Source organism: Anthonomus grandis, chromosome 1 (assembly GCF_022605725.1).
Source record: "Anthonomus grandis grandis chromosome 1, icAntGran1.3, whole genome shotgun sequence".
NCBI lineage: Eukaryota > Metazoa > Arthropoda > Insecta > Coleoptera > Curculionidae > Anthonomus > Anthonomus grandis.
The window spans coordinates 26,651,715-26,665,840 of NC_065546.1; positions in this window are offsets into that span (position 1 = coordinate 26,651,715).

Here is a 14,126-nt window from a genome sequence, read left to right on the forward strand (position 1 = left end):
CATTGAGTACTTTATGCAGGATTTCATATCTGCAACATACCATGAAAAAAGCAACGGCCCCAAAATAGAACCTTGGGGAACACCGGTAGATACAGGATAATAACTTGATTTTTCAGTTGTAGAAGCCTTGTTGATTACTACGCAATTCGCTCTATTATTAAGATATGACTTAAAGAAATCAATCGCGTTATTCGAAAAACCAAAATAATAAAGCTTTGCTAATAACATTTCGTGGTTTAAAGTACCGAAAGCTCTACTAAAATCCAATAATCCAAGACATGTTATTTCCTTTTTTTCATCATTTATCCTACAGTTATTAAGAAGGTGTATCAGACTCGTGGTAGTGCTAAAGTTCTTTTTAAAACCCGATTGGCAGTCCGGGATGATATTATAAAAATCAACAAAGCTGCATATTTGTTGGTGCACAAACCTTTCTAAAATTTTAGATACCAGAGGCAGTATACTAATGGGTCTGAGGTCTTTAAACCCTTTTGGATCAGCTACCTTTGCTAGAGGTTTCAAAATAGCTTTTTTCCAAATTGTAGGATAAAAATTTTGTAATAAGCAGATATTTAAAATATTTAATAATGGTTTTGTGAACGTAAGATATGGTAGGCACATTTCTAGATCTTTTAAGCCTATGGAGTCTTCACCTATTGCCTTACAGTGTATTGTTTTAATGATTTTAATTAATGTTGGCTTATCCAATTGCGTAAAATTTAGGTAAGATCTTGTGTTAAAATACCTATTAGATTTATAAAAATTAAGTTTTTCATTTGAAGTTGTATCAGCTGTAGTATTTAAACCTGAAAAATAGTTCCTAAGAGCAGTTGCATTTAAAAACTTGTCTGGTAAGCCAGAATTCCTCTTACAGCCAAGGTTTAATTTTCTTGCAGCATTCCAAAATTATCTTCCATGCTTTTGTGACATTGTGTTGAAATAGGTGATTTTTTCCCTCGCAACAGCATGCTTAGTGAAATTTCTTAATTGCCTATAGTACTGGAGGTTTGCTTCAGTTTTTTGTTTCAAATATATATGATGAGCCTTATCTCTTTCTTTCATAAGAAATTTATTATTATTTGTAATCCACGGCGTAAACGGTTTTTCTTTTATCTTTTTGGATAATAGCGGAGCATGTTTATTTATTAAAAATAATATATTTCTATTAAATATGTCAATCTTTTTATCTATATCTTCGTGTATAATATATATTATCCCATGGTAGCTGTTCTGCGTCTAAGTTAAACTAATCGCGATTTATATTATTATTATTTCTATACTGGATGTATTTAACAGTATCACGTCTCTTGGCAAAATCCAAAACAGTATATACCATATTATGGTCTGAAATGTCTGGCGAAATACTTACTGAACCTGATTTTTTTATGATTGATGATTGGTTTGTTATAATAACATCAATGAGGCTAAAACTATTTGTAGCAAAATTTATTCGAGTAGGTTCTGTAATAACCTGTTTTAGATTAAAAATTTCTAAGAGTCTTTCAAGTTTTTTTTTTCAGTGAATGTTGTTTTAAAAAGTCAATGTTAATATCTCCAACAAAGATAACCTGATCGTAAAATGGCAAGGATAAGCTACATATTTCCTTTAACCAATCAATAAAATGATCCGCATTAGATGAAGGCGGACGATATACAGTTGTAAACAGAATTGATCTTTTATTTATATTAAGTTTAATGCTAGCATATTCAAAATCAGCTGAAATTACATTAAAATATATATTTTCATTTTTGTATTTGTTTTTAATGTATATCCCTACGCCTCCACCCCTTCCTACTCGATCCCTCCTAATAAGTTTGTATCCAGGAATTTCGAAGCTACTGCTATCATGCTCAGGAGTTAACCACGTTTCTGACAGTCCCAAAATGTCAAAGTCGTAATCAGACACGTAATTTGAAAATTCGTCAAATCCGGTATTCATCGATCGAATATTAGAATGCGCAACAGTAAAATTCATACCTACCCTCTTATAATCTTGATTAATCAAATTATCTTGCTAATTAACCGCTCGTATTGCTGTATTAACCGCCATTACCCCATAAAAAATATCCTGACCCACGCACATCCACCCACCCCCTTCGCCATGACACTAAAACTAACAAATATTTAATACAAACTATCAACCATACATTCTCAAAACATAAATTTAATTGAAACAAAACGCATATCACAACAGCAGTTCTCACTATGCTTTGACTAAACATTATTGCATAGGTGCACTTTGGCCTATTTAAATAATATTCACAAGATATAAGATTACATCCTTGAGATTTAAACACATCAAAAAAAAAATTAATAAATGAAATGATCACATTGGACCTTGTGTCGTAACTTAGAACCAGAAGTCATTTTTTAACTAAACTAATTTATAATTGTAATTTAAGATGAAAATAATTATAATTAATCAGTGTTATATATAAATATACACACTAAACTTATACACATAACTGTGATTAGAAAAACTGAATATGAAAATATTCATAAGCTTTAATCATTATATTATTATAATTTTAATAGAGTGAGAGAAAAAAAGATATACAATATAGGCCTTGTCCTTCACATCTGTATAGACCCAATTACTAAACACCGAAGATTGAGAATCTTAATACTACAAACTAAATAACTAATAATCCAAAAAATAAATAATACACAGAGAGCGTAAGTTTTTTGAAAAGCATTTTGAAAGGAAAATAATATAATATGGAGTTTCCTGATATAAACAATATAAAAAATGCAAGATACATGAACTGAAAAAAAATTAAAACAAAAACCAAAAAAAGAAAATCACAATAAACCATAAAAAAAACACCATATTCAAGTTGTTAACTTTCTTTGATCAATTCAACACATTTAGATTAAATAGACATTTAAAATAAAGTATTTTTAGTTTCGGAAATATATCCGTATTTCAGAAATCAAAAACGTCATTATTACATTGAATATTAAAATGTTATATATTATTCCACAAAGAAAGTTGAATAAATTATTTAACATTTGTTGAATCAATTTTTTTTCGGTCCAAATATAAAAGTAACATTTTCCTTATTTGAGACTGCTAATTGTCTTTGGACCCGCCAATCATTTTTTTTTACTTTTATTTAATGACTTTTTCCTCACATATACTTTTACAATCCAGTTTTTTTATTTAAAAAAAAGAAAGATTACTTTCGACATTTTAAATTTGGGTTTTTTAATTCTGAGTCTATTTCCTCGGATGATTTAAAAAAAAAAATGTTTTTTTTTAATTTTTATATTCGTTCCCGTATATTGGATTTATTTTGTTTCTTTTTCGTAGGCCATAAACTACATCAGAAAGGACTGCCGGTTTTGAATGTCTTTGTTAAAAAAGTTGCCTTTTCTTTTAAAGAAATCCTGCGCTTAGCCTTTAAATTTTTAAATTTTCTATATAAAATTTTGGACTGTAACGAAGTTAACTGCCTGAAACTGAGAGGTTTTTCATCACTATGCTTTCATTTTTCCAGTTATTTTCATGAATTTTCCTTTCATGCTGTTGCAATGTTTACATGTTCTATTATGCAAGTTTCAAGGTTTACTTACTCATGGGTCTATTTTAAATTTAATGAATTAACATATTGTAGTATAAAAATTTGATTATTTTCTAAAAGTTTTTTTTTTAATTTAGTAAATTGAGTTATATTTATATTTTGTATTTTTGAACTCTAGATTTTAGGCAATTTATATATCTATTTTTTGTGAGACAATCCAGCGTCGAATTAAATTTAAATTATTTCAAGTAAGTAAATTAATAATAAATAAATTAATAAAAATAAATTGTAATATATTTCAAACAGATAGGACACCCAATTACACGAGATACAAAAAAATTTACAAATAGTTTAATAACACAAATAAAAAAAACACACTCCCAACTGTTAAAGGCGATAGAACCATCCTTAAAGATTTCTTTAAAAACACGACGAAAGTAATAGAAAAACAGCCCAAAAATGTATCTGGGTACGGCCCCTTAATCCTTAAAATCAGTGGGATAGGGAAAGATACACAATCACTTGCACAACCTAAAGTAGGAATCGCCCGAACGCAAACGGTGTTTTATCTTTGTTTAATAGACTGGCTAAAAAGAGTTGAGAAGTCTGTGAGTGCTGGGAGTATTTAAAAGGTTTTGTAGATGCTTGGTTTTTAGTCCGTGGTAAATTTTTTGATATTATTTTCTTTCTAAAAATTGACATTTTCGAATGAAAAATAAAAAATAATGTAAAACATGGGGTTTTACGTATATTTAAAATGAGTTCATAGATAAGTTATATAAAATTTTTCCATTTAAATATGTATATCATGCGACAATAAATACGACATAGGTGCACGGACTATTTAGTGCGGCATCTGCGACACATCAAAGATTCTAATAGATCTCTGAACTGGACTTTAATAAATTTATATTGCATATCGTTCTCTATGTTTTTCTTGTAATTGGAACTGAAGGAACATAAAAAAATATTTTATTACTATGTTTCTCAGAACGATTTAAAATATATAGATATTCTTACATCAAGGAAATTTTCAGAAAAATTTCGATCAATTTTTAATTGTGGAATAGAAAATGAGAGGCCAGACATTTTGTAATATGTATTTATAATAATCAAGTTAAAAATGAAATACTTGAAAAGTGAAACTTCTTCATTGAAATCAACTGAATTTGATTTTATTAAAGACTAAAGATTGACAATACAAAAACATAATAGTAATAAATAAATTCAGATTTTCTTACCAGAAACCTAGAATTACTTACTGCAAATCAATTAAAACATTACTACCAATATTGAAAAAGAAGTTTTTAGAAAAAAGTCATGAATATAAAATAACATCCTTAAAACAAATAGCAAACTCAACCCACGCTTGCATTCATTGAAATGAAAAACAAACTCAAATGGTATGACAATGACAAATGATGTTCTATCAGTCAATGTCAACAACTGTCTGTCAGCTCCCTGTCAATTTTGCCAAGCAAGATGGCCGACAGACGATTCCGATTTTCACTATACAAGCTTCATACATGTGAGGTGCACCAGCCAAAAGTAAACAACGATCGCAGTTGCCAAATACCTTTATCGCGAGAATATTTCTAGGCAAAATCTACAGCATTGCCGCGTGTGGAAATTTGGTGGTTTAAAGCACCGGTATGAAGGTTGAATGTGGCGGGGCGGAATAGTCTGCCACCCAAGATGGCCGATTGATTCTGATTGTCTATTTTTTGACGTACATCAAATATGACAATAGTGACGTTAATGACATTTTAACTGTCGTATTTGACGATTGTCTTTTTTAAGTTTTCTTTAGGTAGAAAACAAGCCAAGCCTCATGATTATCTCCCAATTTAAAGTTTTTATGTAAATTTATAGCTTTTTGTAGTTTTTTTGTAGAGTTTTCCCGGGTTGGGTTGGATAAATGATGGATAAATTATTTTACAAACGTGCCAACATCGAATTATCGTGCAACTACATAGAGGTCAGGTAAATTTCAATTATGACATACCTAAGTGTTTTCTAATAATGTTTAGGTGTATCTTGTATCATTTTCCAGGATATAAATTATAGATTTAATCCTATTTTGGACATATCTATGTCACTGTTCTCAATTTAATTTTTTTTTACAATTCAATTTTAATTCTTGAACCTTCACTGGGAAAATATCAAGTACTTATTACCTTTTCCTTGTCTTCATCTAAATTAAGATATTCATGCAAGTATCCTTTATTCACTAGTTTGTAAATTAGGAATTGCCCAGACAGTCACAGAAATCATAGATTTTTTTAATTTCCATTGAATCCATCCTTACAAAAATCTTGTCTGTCATGTAAGTCCAACTAAAAATGTCACCAATTATTGAGTTTGCTCCAAACACTTTTCTGGTTCTTGAGTAGAAATGATATTCACTTGGAGTAGAAACACAACACCTATTTGTTCAATTTAAAGACAATGATGACACATCCAGATTGACATATCCTTCTCAAAAACTGATTTCCCTAATCGACTTAATCCACCTTAAGTTATATACATTTATGGATGGTAATTTAGTCAATTTGGAGAAAAAGTTTTGGTTAGTTTATAAATATTTAAAGGATAAAATCAAAAGTGAACTTTAAAACCACAACAACAACCTTTAAGTGTTGGTCATTCTAGAAACCAGAAAAAGTTTTGACAATCTAAAATGCCTTCAAAAAAACAAAAATCTTGAATATCCACATTTAATACTTATGATACACAATCAGAATAATTTTGTTTTTTAACTTTTTAGCTAATGATACTAAGATTTTAATATGTAGTATCTTATTTTTTAAAATACCTAAATTACCTGAGACATTTTGATAGTAAATGCTATGCTTTTTACAGTCCTATTTTATTTACTGACCCATAATTAAAATCATGTTATTAGCTTAAAGTAAAATTATAGACTAATATAAAATCCTTTAAAGTATTATTTAGAACCTTAATTGTAATCATAACTAAATCTGATAATCAATAGTTACTAATAATAAAAACTTTTGTATTTTATTTTAGAAGAATATTGTATACACAATACATTGTCTTAATCTGTTTTCTTATGTTTCATGTTCCATACTTACTGGAGACAATCCCACTGACTTGTGACATCTTTACCCGATTGTGACTAACCAAAAATCAAAAGTCATATTTTGTTTTTATTTGCTTATACTAAAAAAATAAAATGGAAAAAAACATGCATATTAACTTGTACATATGTATTTGTGTTATATCTAGTCATTATTAGCGGTCGGGGGAAGTCCGCTCTATCACTTCCTGCACCGACCGGTTCTGGGGCTCCGAGCCCCTGTCCCGTAATCTTTTTCCGTTGCTGACTCATATTTCATTAGAAGATTTGCATTTTATACCTGCTGCAAGGTTGTTGCCAAGTTCATGCAGGGTCGTTATCAAGAGAATCAAAGAAGATTTTTTTTTTTTTTTTTTTTAAAAAAAAAAAAAAAAAAAAAAAAAGGGTGGTTAGGGTGGAATGATCCCTAGCCCTCGAAAACCTAATAGCGTCGGGATCGGAAATATCAAGAGTTGACTAAGGGCGGTCAAGACAGAAAGAAGAAAGAGCCTCACCCCAAGTTCAGAGGAAGGATGGTGAGGGTGAAGAACGAACAGTAAGTATGAAGGTAAGTATTTGAGCCGTCCTTTGCAGACAGTGATCCAATCTCGCCCCAAAAAACGTTCGAGACTGGATAACTGTCCGAGCCCCCTCCACCACGCGGCAAGGTCCAGCAGCTCCTCGAGGGGGAACCCAACCCAACCCAACAGTCATTATTAGCCTGTTATATCTAGTCACCATAATATGTGGATATATATTATTTTGTTACAATTGTATACATGGTAAATAAATATATATGTTTCATTTTTTATTTAGGTATGTTTGTTACATATTTCTTATGTTTTATACACTTATGGAAACAAAAAAAAAGGGTTAATTTTTTCTGAAACTCCAGAAAATAGGATTTTCAGTTAAAATATGCTTTATACCTGCAACAATTCTATTTTTTACATAAAATGTCTTATTAATACCATACTTACAGTTTGGAGTATTTAATTTGTATTGTAACTTTTTTTATGCATTTTAAAACGCTTTGTTAAATTTATTTTAATTCATCTTAAAATAAAACATTTAAGAGAAAATTTAGTTTTGTTTTTGTTTTTATTTAAAATTTGGTCCCATATCTATCGTGCCAATTATCTATAGCTAAATATCTTAAATAAGCAATGTCTTAAGAACCAAATTTAAATTAAATAATATTTTAGTTGATGTGTTAATTCTTGATTAAAGTGATGAGGGATGTCTGAGATGCAATATTTTTATTTTTTCTCAACATTTAAAATTAACGATTTTAATTAAATGTGGGTACTTTTAATTAAAACGAGAAAACAGTAATGGCATCGCAACGCCGCTCGATCGCATTGTTGATGCCACCGATACAAGCACTCTTTACCAGTGACGTCGTCAACAAATATTTACCTGATAAATTTTTATTAATTATTATAGAGTTTGAGTATAAGTAATATTACCATTTATGAGCTATTTATGTGTTTTTTTAACGGACTTTATTAGAGGAAGGTCCTAATAAAAGGCAGCATTTTTGTCAAAGCATTTGTATGGAAATTAAATATTTTATTATTATAATATTATAGATTTCTTAATAAATCATGTTTTAAGACACACATTTTTAACATTTTTCAAAATTTTATTGTTATTGTTATACTGGACAAAACTCAGCATCACTTACTTTATATCACATAATATATACTTCTATAGTGCTGACTTTTTCAAAGGGACAGTATTTTTTCAGCGGCAAGAGTTAAATCTACAAGGATGTTCCAATTGTGAAGGAGTTGCAGGAGTTATAGCTTTTAAGATTTTTATTTTGAGTATTTAGCCTGTACAATGGTTTTGAGACATTTAACAGTGACCTATAAAATACCTAATACCAATTATTATATCATATTAATTTATACTAAAAAACAAAGCTTATCTAAGAATAAAGACTATGTACAATAGATTAGATTAAATAGTTTATTAGTAGTAATATACATACAAGTACTTTTACAAGTCAAATAAAATATGTAGTATTTTGGGCTTTTTCGAAAATCATGTTATTATTTCTTAAGTATTTTAATAATGACTTGAGACATGTAATTCAACTTCTTTGGCGCAAATTTGTTTGTTGCAATCTTCGAATTTTAATTTTTTGTTCTTTATTTTTTTTTCCATAATTTGGTGACAAGTGATTTAGCTTTTGAAACGGTGGAATCATCAGTGCTTAGGTCCTCAGGATATCATTTTGATTTTACCCTAGAATAATATACATAAAAATATAGTATTACCTAAATTAAAAAGAAAAAATTTAAAAAAATGTATTATGACAATCCAATTAATCAATAAAATGTATGTTATTATAAAGAATCTTTGTAATATCATACATTTGATTAATTGCATTTAATTAAATAAATATAACACAATAAAATACTATATCACTTTTAAATAAGATATATAGAATAGGATGATACATGGCATAAAACTTGTAGTCTATTTTAAGTGTATTTTTACCTTTTCCTTGGCAGAGTCAGGGAATGTGTAGCAGTTAAACAAAAACGGCGGATGAGAAATTATAATTGTTGACCTAGACCCCACGGTTACTGTAGAACTAGTAATCTCAGAAGCAGTTATTGTTGATGATTAATGATCAGATCTGTAATAATTATATAAAATTTGGTGTATCAAGAATATTAATTAAATTAATCTAATCACTCTTCAGGAAAGTTACCCCTGCACCTTTGAAGGGTGAATCACTTGGTAAATTAACTGAATTATCGGCTGCTGTGTTTTTAACCAGTGCATCAGAAATCCTAGTAAAAAAATATTTTTACATACATACCTAATTTAATAAGTATTAGGTATAAATAAAGCTTATATGAGTAACACTAATACTTTTTTGACGAAGCTATATATTTTACAACACAGCCTAAGCACAAGTTTTAAAAGGTTGTTTTTTTAGCTTACATAATGTAGTAAATAAAAGCATTTAAACCTTTATGAATAATTATATACTATAATATATATACTAGAAAAATATATTTAAAAAAAATTACCTTTGAGGTAGAGCTGATTGTATTAATAAAGTCTGGCTACTGATAATATTATTTTCCTTATATTTATAAGAAATCACTTCTAAGGATGTGATCTGAACAAAAAAATATGTTCTTTTTAATTGTGTTGATTTCCATTAATGTAATCCATTGTTCCCTTTGGGCATATATTAGGCAATCTATAATAAGTATTTGATATTTAATCAAAAAGCAAAAAAAAATTTCAATATGGTAAAACAAAAAAAAAATATCTACCAAATTTTAGGGAAAGGCAAAATTAACTTTATACATAGATATCAATATCTAAATAAATTTCAAAATTCTTTAAAGGCAATAAAAAATTAGTAATTTCATCTATCTACCTAATGTCTAATAAAAAAACAAATTAAAAAAACATAAAATCCTGTAATAAAACCAGGGACAAAATTCTTGTTTTATATTTTTTATAGCCTATCAATAGATGAATATGTTCAAAAAAATATTTAGATTTAAAAATATAAATATTTTGGTATTTTACGCACACGTTCACATTCAACTTTTTATTAGGTTGATATCTATAAGATCCCCTATTCTATGTTTATGATCGGTACTTACATGTGAAAAGATCGGCTTGAATCGCCTTTTTATCATGATGCGGTATAAACGACACTAGTTTTTTTCTATCCTAGCAATTTAAAAAAAACACTAAAATGTGGTCTTTTTCCTTTTTTTAAACCAAAAATTAAAGAAAATACACGAATCCCGAATATAAACAAAAAGCCGTTTGACAAATGACACTACGCGTATGGCTCAGGCGCTTAAGCTCCGGTGTTGTTATTAAATATTAATAAGTTGTTATTAGAGTTAATAATTTTGTTTTTTTTTTTGCCTAAGGATATTATATTTATTCTTAAAATATGTTAATTGTAGTATTTATATTATTTGTTTTAAATTTTTCTATAAAATACAACACAAATAAGTTAAATTAACGTTATAATGGTTGTTAAAATATAGCTAAAAATTTCCTCCGTTGGAAATTTGCGTCCACTTGACAACAGAGAATCGGCAAATATGTTTGTAAACAAAACACCCCTCTTGCCCCTGTGCACATGTTGGACTCAAACAAAGTTGTTGTTTACTAATTCTAGCCTTTCAATGTTCTAAGTGTGGGTATTTCTAAACTAATAAGCATATTGTTTTTTTAAAATAAAATTCTATTTAAATATATATCATCACTCGTCAGTTAAGGCATCAACTTTTGTAATTCTGCAAATTACTTAAAATCTAAATACCAGGCCATAGATCAGGCTTAAATTTCCCGCCACACGCCACCCAAAATGCCCCTGTCTTTGTCAACAACGTTAATAAAGCTGTCAATAGAATTTCTGTCTGTTCATTAGATAACACGCGTTTCTCTATATTTGTGTTCTGTGGTTTAAAGAATCCAAATTAAAAATATTAAGTATTTTTAGTGTTAAGTGCAAATATAGTACGAAATAGTTTTGGTTTTTAAATGAATTTTACTCTTTTTTCTGCTTTATAATAAAGAATGCAATTAAGTTTCTGCTAATTATAAAAATTTATTATATCACTTTATTTTCTTCAACATATAATACTAAGCGTGTTTTTTCTTGTTCATTCATGTGCGGCAATACAGCACAGCCGACTTTACTCAAGCCGCGAAATAACAGTTGACAACGTCGCACACGTGGGAGATTCGGATCCGTTTTGGTGGATCCGTTTACGTTTTGAAAGCGCGGCTCTGCCGAGATGGACGTTCAATTTTAATTTTGCTTTATTTACAAATGATATTATTTCATTTATGTGATTGATTTATTGTTTCAAATATGTATAGGCGCCGGTAATAACTATATAAATGCGTTATAAGACTTTTTCCCCCATACTCTAGTCTTTTAGTTACATAAATTTCATCAACTAATAAATGAACAACTTTCTCAGACGGTGCTAAAGAAGTGGATACAATGTTTAAATAATTAGTGGTGTCGTCAGTTTTATTTAAGTCAGAATTTGGTGACATTAAAGCTAGAAGAAAGATACTGTAGGTACCTCTTGGTGGGTACATTAAAATAATATCTAAGCAATTCATATATGCAAGGGGATATAATATATAACATAAAAGACATTACTATAGTACTATAGTTGATGGGCAATAACGTTTTTGCTTTAAAATAAGTAAAGTTATTTGATCTATTAAAAGTATTACTCGATTACAAATGTCACTATCTTTTTCATCCTCTAAGTTGTGAGAATCAGAACATTCAAGTTTAAAGTATAGAAATATAGTTTTGTATCTCCAACAATTTTTACACTCCACAAGTCAAATATTAGAATTTTTTGGGAATAATTACTCATAAGATCTTAAAAATTTGTTATGAAATCAAGCTGCTCAGAGGCTTCATTGGCAAGTTCTTTATGTTTTTGTTGTTCGCTATTTCTTTCGTTTGGCCTTTTTCTAAGAAGAGGCACGGTTTTTGTTAAATATGCAGGTAAATTTGGAAACATTTGAGGCACTGCTAAGCAAACTAATCTTTCTTTAACTCTAATCTTAGTGAGTGTGCCATCAGGTAAAATCATCTTCACGAATAATATCATTCGGGTCAGCAGGGACTTAGCATGTGCAAAAGGCAAAAAAAAAATTCAATTAATTCCTATATATAAATAAAGCTAATAGATTTACCTATACTTACTAATACTATGGGTATTCCTTACCAGATTTTCTCCAAATATGTTTTTAAATAAAACAAAACCTAAATTTTTTATGTGAATAAAGCAATAACCTTGGCTGTTAGGCATAAGTTTCTAGTTTTAGTGGAACACAAGATATTCATAAAAAATCCCAAATCACACAGATATGAGCACAACACAAAAATCTTAAAAGTGATATGTAAAATAAACTTGAAAATCGATAAATAGCACAATGATCCACTTCACTCCACTCCACAAAGAAGCGTGCCGGCTGCACCTGTTTCTGTTTACAAACAAGGTGTTTGTCTTTATAACAATTTATCACTATTTTTCTTCATTCTTATTCATTCACTTTCCTTTCCGAAATTTTACTTAAAAACTCAAATTTAAAAGAGGAATTCAAACGATCCCCATTAAGACCCATGAGAACTGAAATGAAAACGGATCTGAAAGTCATGTTGCCGGTGCCGGTTATCCTTTCGCAACTTAAGTAAAGTCGGCTGTGACAGCAGCTTGATCTGTTTACATTTTATAATTTTTTTCAGGAAATTAGTGATTTTAGGGTGCAATAAATGTTAAAATTATTCTTAACTATTTCTTTCTTGAGTAAAGAAAATTATTGTGTGCCTAGACAAGTAAAAGTAGTGAGTTTTGTGCCCATTTGAGTTATAATTTTTGGTCAATAGCAACAAGTAAACATTCACGTGAATACCGTGAACGGAACGCCGTTGACAACTCAACCACCTTAGATTTCCTGAAGCAATTTAGTATGTCCGAAGAAGAGGAAATTGATGACATTATCAGTAAAAAATGTAAAGGGGATGTTAAGAAATTACCAATGTTGGTACCACAATGCAAGTGTCGGTGCATCTCAACGTCAGTATAAGAAATTTTTTTCAAATATTAAGGATAATATTATATAGATGTGTGCAGGTTGTAAAAAAAATCTTTAACAACTTATCACCGGCGTTAAGACTATGGAAAAAATGGAGAAACTTATGGTGCGAGTAAGTGGAATTGAACAAAAAATTGATGTTATTTCTAGCAAGATTAATACTGGGTCCATATCATATGCCCGAGTTGTAGATGAAACTAATTTACCAAAAAGAGTAAATACTAACTTGCCAAATGTAATTATTCAACCCAAGCATAAACAAGACTTCAAGAAAACGGATAAAGATTTGGAGCAAGCAATAAAGTCAGATAAAATTGTATTAGGGATTAAAAGTAAAAAGGAACTGCCAAATGGTAAGTTTATAATTAAATGTCCTACTCAGGGTGATATTTATTCTCTAAAAACTACAGCTAATAACCTCTTGGGTCGTAAGTATGACATTATTCAGACTAACCTAAAAAACCTAGAATTAAAATTCCAGGAGTCATTACAAATTGCAATGACTGTGGTGAGATAGGTCAAGTAATTAAAAAGCAGAATCCAATTATAACCAATGAAGATGATTTCATGGTTTTATACATTAAAATTTTTAAAACCAAAAATACCAAGACTTTATTCATTGAATTTTCACCAAGATTATTCCATATACTTATCCAAATCTCATCCATTGTTCTCTAAGAGACCAACATACAAAATTAACGAAAAACAAAGAAAAATACAAAGTTGACACACACACAAAGAGACCGTGACTTTGTGTTTTTCTTTGTTTTTCGTCAATTCCATATACTTGGTATGGTGAACCAGAAACTTTATATTGGATGGGAAAGACATACCATTTTTGAAGGCATTAGTGTTTTAAAATGCTACAATTGTCATCAATTTAAGCACAAGACTG